The following is a 6218-nucleotide window of genomic DNA, read 5'->3' as shown; positions in this document are numbered from 1 at the left end:
CTACAAACAGGCTGCAAACAGACACTAGAATACTTGGTACTTCCGATACCAAGAGATTAATACCAGGGACCCAAATTATTTAGGCATTTGAGGAACTGCATTTTTTGGCATCTCTTCGTTGGCTACATTTTTCAGCCCAGGAGTTTGCCGCTTAGAATGAGCTTGCTCACATTTAAAAACTCCACACAGAAACCTTCAATATTATGCATATGTGACACTGAGTTGGGCAGCCAGTGGGGGAACAGTGAAAGTATCAGGGTGGCCGTGGCCCCTGGCCCCCCCTTGGCGGTGCCACTACTAGTTAGGCCAAAGAACTGAAACATTTGAGCTTGTAAAATGTTTCTTATGGACCTTCTTTGTTAGATTAAAAAAAAGAATCGAACAAGGATTCCATTTCTAAACACATCTACTCCCCTCACTTGACAGTTAGTTGGCCTTCTCATGTGCCCATTAAATTGACCGGTCTCCACAGTACCAAATCATTTAAACACTTTCCCATCAGCTGTTCAAAAGATATTTTTCTTCTTAAGATGAGTACAGAACAACTTCTGAGGTTGACCTTTAGCCCTCTGAGGCCTCTGCTCTGTATGTTCTTTGTTAAAGATAAAATACAATAAAATGTATTTTCATGTTTTTTATTGCTAATATTTAGAATGTATTAATCTACTTTTTGCTTGTTTTTTTTGCTGTTTTGGTACTGTGCATGTGTGAATCAGTGAGCGTGTATGTGTGTGTGCACCGTGGCGTCTATAGCTTGCAGGGAATCCATCAAAGCTTATCATTATAAGTAAACATGACAGAGTGGACAAAATGTCTTGTGCGCCGCCAGACCTGCTATCTAACCACAAGCCATATCTGTGATGATGGACTGATGTGGCGCTGGCCTGGACTAACCAGAGTCTGAGTGTGAGAGTGGGAGTGTATGTATGAGCGTGCACACACACACACATACACACACATCAAAAGGCATACACATGTAAACACTCAGTAAGCACACACTCAAGTTACCTTTAACATGGCCCTTATATATTTTGCCTTTCACAGGAATCCTACCTATACAGTACATGAAAAGTTGACTTATCGCACAATCATAAATGAGCAGGCACAGTCATAATTCATATAGGGATTTATAGCTGTTATTTATTGGCTCATACTTTTACCTATGAGTTCTGAAAAGAGACGGTTACTGTACAGGACAAGCCTCTTTTTATGGCAGATGAGATCAGAGGAGAGTTAAGGAGTGCTGAGGGAGATTTATTAGTAATGTTGGCTAATAGTTCTTGATCTGTACTCATTATCATGGCTTCCCTAAGTGTTAGGATATAGACCTCTGTTAGCATGAACTGTGGTATGTCAAGCAAGGTTATAAAAAGTCAGAAAATTAACATATGTCTCTACACTGTTCGATTTTTTGAGCTTTTTTTAAGGTTTCTTGCATGTGTCTGTGTGCTGAGGTCAGCCTGTGTGCTCCTCTACTTGTTACAACACCACTGATAAGCAGGGTAAACAGCCATGCAGTGTTTGCTCCCCTACCATGGTCATGTGATCAAAAACACTGATGAGAGGGTATATGTGTGAGTGTGTGTTCGAGAGGGTGATATAGTGCCTACTGTCTATCTCTCCTTCAGGTTTCCTCGAAGTGTGGCTCCTGCACCGTCTGGACATTTAGCTTCAAGAATGAAAACCCCGACATTGATAACCTTTCCCCTGCCGTTCAGTTCCTGGGTCAAAGGTCATGGCTGCAGAGCCTCAGCTGACTTGGCAGATTGACAGTGGGTGTAGTGGCACTGGATGGTATACAGTATAGAGCTGTTTCAAGCCACGTCCCCATCACTTTCATTCCCTTCTCTGTCTTTGTTAAGTGACTTGTGTGTGTGTGTGTGTGTGTGTGTGTGTGTGTGTGTGTGTGTGTGTGTGTGTGTGTGTGTGTGTGTGTAGGGGGTCATTAACCTTGTGCTAACCTAGAAGGTGGTCTTTGACTCACTCTGGACTCTCCTAGACCACCAAAGGAGTGATAAATGTGTCTCCATCGCATCTAAACTCTTGCAGCTTGTGATGTGTCATATAGCCTACATGTTTTTAAAAGTCCTTTTTGTAACTGCTGCTCATTTTTCTCGCTACGACTTAGCTGAGAGTGTCATTATCATGTCTGTATGATAGATATGAAACTACAATCTGCAGCTAGTTAGCTTATCTTAGCACAAAGATAGCTGGCCTGACTGTGTAGAAATGGTAAAAAATGTAATTAAAAAATAAATATATTTCCTACCAGCACCTCTAAAGCTCACTCATTTACATGTTATTTGTCATTTATTCAAGAAAACAACGGTTAAAATACTTTCTGGGTTTTTTTGTTTTTTTTTTAGCTAGTTAGCTAGCCGTTTCTACTAGATTTTATGATAAACTAAGCTAACTAGCTTCATTTTTACCAGTTATATACATTATGTCTATGGTTGTACAAACATGAGGGTGGTATTGTTCTTGCCAAGAAAGCAAATGAAAAGCCTATTTTTATGAAAATGTAAACCTAATCCTTTAAATGATAAGCAAAGTCTCAGCTCGTAAAGTATTTAGTAATTAATTTTAATAAATTAATAAATAATTTAGTAATTCCATGTTCAAATCTGTTGCTAGCAAACTCTTTAGCAACTCTGTTATTTGGTTGTTTTGTTATTCGCACAAGATTTTGTAATTTGACGTTTTTGTGTTGTTTTTGTGAAATGTAATTTCAAATATTCCTTATTGAACAACATTTTACTTAATTATCATGTCAAATTTCTCAACCATGTCCCATTACCTCTTATAGGTCTAGTCTTTAAGCTAAGCAGTTGATTCAATTACCTAAACCTAGCAATTATTGATTATTGAGATTCAGATTACTGGGGGCGACTCCACTGGTTGCCAAAAAAATTCAGATTGTATAGAAGTCCATGAGAAAATTACCCTACTTCTCACTATTTCCTCACTATACATTTTCTTAATGAGTTCTTGGTCTTCTTCAATACAGCATGATGTTTATTTTGTAAATTATGGTCCAATTTAGAGGAAAATAGAGTATTGTTCTCCGTCAGATTCTCATTTCTGGCTCCAGAAAAACCAAGATGGCAACAGAGTAAATGCCAAAGTAATGGCTTCAAAATGCAAACCAATGGGTGACGTCATGGTGTCTATGTCCACTTCTGTCATACAGTTGTTGTTGTTTTTTTTAGTAAAACAAATTTTAATTTAGTAGCCTTATCAATTAGACAACTTACTTTGGAACAAGCCAAACATAAAGATCTGAAAATAAGTGAAATATTTGAACAGAATTATGAAAAGGTACATTTTTGTTTGACTTTTTGAGAGAAAATCTACTTTCCAAACTCATTTTCTGACTCTTCTTGTGTCCGCCTCAATGCAAAAGCTTGTAAATCTTTCCATTGTTGGCTGTTGATGTTCATAAGTGATGGAAAATAACGACTCTCTCTCAAAGATTTCTTGCCCTAATTGGTTTATTACACAACAATCTGTCAGCGTTCTTACATCTCACCATAAACACACAGATAAAAACAAGATTTTCTCAAATATAGCTGCATTTTTTTCACAGGTTTGGTTCATTATAATGAATTACGACTCCCATAATTCCTATCAATTATCATTTGTGTGACATATCCTTTTGCAGTGTTTAGGTTCTGCAGCTTCCCGCTGCCACAGTGTACTTGAAGTTATCAGTGCTTGTAGTCTAAGCTAGAAGTGTGTGACGTCTGAGTAAAATGATTTTTAAATCTCTCCAAGGCCTGTGCTGGGTCAGACCTTTGTGACTACAACAGTTTAGAAAGATATAAGCGAGATAGTATCTTTATTTGCACTGACTTAGCAAAACAAAGCACTTGATAAAATGAGGAAGGATTTTAGTTGATGCTGCTCTGACTGTTTAAATCTCCAATCAAACACCAGAAAATTGAAATATAACAAATTAGTTTACATACACTGTGTTATGAAAATGAGAGATTTATGAGACTTATTTTTTCTTTTGTTCCTTCTTTCTTCTTTCCTGCTCAGCTCATCCTCGACAACATAAATTCCTCTGTGTGTGTGTGTGTGTGTGTGTGTGTGTGCGTGTGTGTGTGTGTGCGCATTCCTGTGTGCGTGTGTGTGTGCGTGTGTGTGTGTGTGTGTGTGTGCGTGTGTGTGTTTGTGTGTGTGTAGCAGTGATATTAACACAAAAAACAGGCACTGTAATGTTACCAAGCTGTTTGTGGGCCATGGCGGGACAGTACCGTAAAAATTCTAATATAAGTAGCTGAAATGAGTCTACTGTTCAGATCTTATATGACAGAGAGAGAGCAGGAATGCTATATGTTTGATGGACTTAGACTATTATTATTACTATTATTATAGTCCTGTCTGAGAGCCACATCTTGAAAACATTAGACAGTGAAGAGTCAAAAGTTTACCGGAGCTCATCCTCTTTCTGATTTCCCTTTTTATCTTTGTGCTTTCAAACTATTTCTGAGCTTCCAGGAAGGAAAAACAGAAGTCAAGAATACAAAAAAATTGAAGAAAAATATTATAAATGAGGAAAAGAAAAAGGAAAAATAGAGAGAAAGAGAAATAATATTAAAAAGAGAGGGGATGTTTGGGAGGTAGTCCTGGCTGTCCCATTGTTTAGTCACATGAAGGTTTTGATGGTCTTGAAGGGGGACGATGATACCCAGAGCACCGGGGTCCCTGCCAACACAAACCCGGCTCCCAACCAAACAGTCCCCCACAATCCTTTGCTCCAATCAGGGTATAGAGAGAGAGAGAGAGAGAGAGAGAGAGAGAGAGAGAGAGAGGAGGGGGGGTGGATGAGAGTCTGACCAGGACGGAGGAGGGACACACCGGCGCCATTGCGATCCCTAAGACAACTTATCTCCTCTCTCACAATGATAGCGCCTGTCAAAATAACTGCCAAGATACATAGCCAGCCAGGAACTGGTTACCTCCAGCCCTCGTCCAATCAGAGGGCCGGCAGCTGGGGTCTCAGTCTTTCCCCACCTCAGAGGGCTCTCTGGGACCCAAGCTCCACAAACACACAGTATCTCTGTCTCACTGCTGTCTATCTCAAACAGGTTCAGCTCAACTAAGCTTTATAGGAAGGAGTGACAGGAAATCATCACAATGCTACATTTAAATATAAATCACGGTCAAGAAACAACAATCTCTCCTTCACTTCAGTCTTCTCAGTTAAATGCTGTAGTGAAAAGGACATCATTCTTAATAAAAAAAGAGACAGTTTGTATGTTATATTAATTTTAGTTATCTAAAGCATTGATGGTCCTTCACCTGCAAAATGTCACTCAAAAAGACAACCGGGAAGAAAGACACTCAAAATGACCAAAAAGACTGATTGACAAAATACTAAAGTGACATGAAAAAGCTACAAACAGACCAAAAAGACTACAAAGAGGTCAAAACAGCTGTGATGAGATCTCTTTGTGTGTCTCTCTGAGAAAAGAGCAAAACTATCTCAAAGAGACACATAATGACGACAAAAAGGGGAGAAACACCTACAGAAAGTAAATTTTTAAAAAATGATAGAATTACTACCTTGTGTCAAGTTGCAGTTTACATCCATATCTGTCCAGACTCAAATATTATATGTAGTAAAGACTTTGGAGAAGCTTATTATTATTATTATTATTATTAATAATAATAAAAATAATAATAATAATAATAATATATTAAATGTATTCTTTTGGCAAATGGAAGATTTCACTATATAGACATGTAGGATTCCAGGGAGAAGCATGCTGTCTTCTCTTAGAGACTGTTTTTGCAGAGGAACACAGTGGACTGAAACAGTGATATAGTGCAACCACAATCACTTCAGCAGTCTCAACGAGCTGTTAAAGAAGCTGAATGATCAGGTTTAAACTGGACAGTTTGGAGGCAGCAGCGGAGAAGACGACGAGGATAACCCTTCACACTGTCTCTACAATGAGCTGTGGAAGGTTAGGGTGAAGATTAAAGGCTGGAAGTTGTTCCTCATCCGAGTTGAGGATCTAGCGATAGAGGATGTTGTTGCCTGTACAGATTGTGAAGCCCTGTGAGGCATTTATTTTATTTGTGATATTTTGGATATATTAATAAAATTGATTTGACTTGGTTCTTGTTGGGTTCATTGAGAAAAACAAAAAGACAGAGTCAAGTTCCTTGTATGTGTTCACTAATTGGTCAATAAAGCCAATTCTGAT

The sequence above is a fragment of the Centropristis striata genome, chromosome 18, assembly GCF_030273125.1.
Source record: "Centropristis striata isolate RG_2023a ecotype Rhode Island chromosome 18, C.striata_1.0, whole genome shotgun sequence".
In the NCBI taxonomy this organism is placed as follows: Eukaryota; Metazoa; Chordata; class Actinopteri; order Perciformes; family Serranidae; genus Centropristis; species Centropristis striata.
This window is presented reverse-complemented; position numbering follows the sequence as displayed.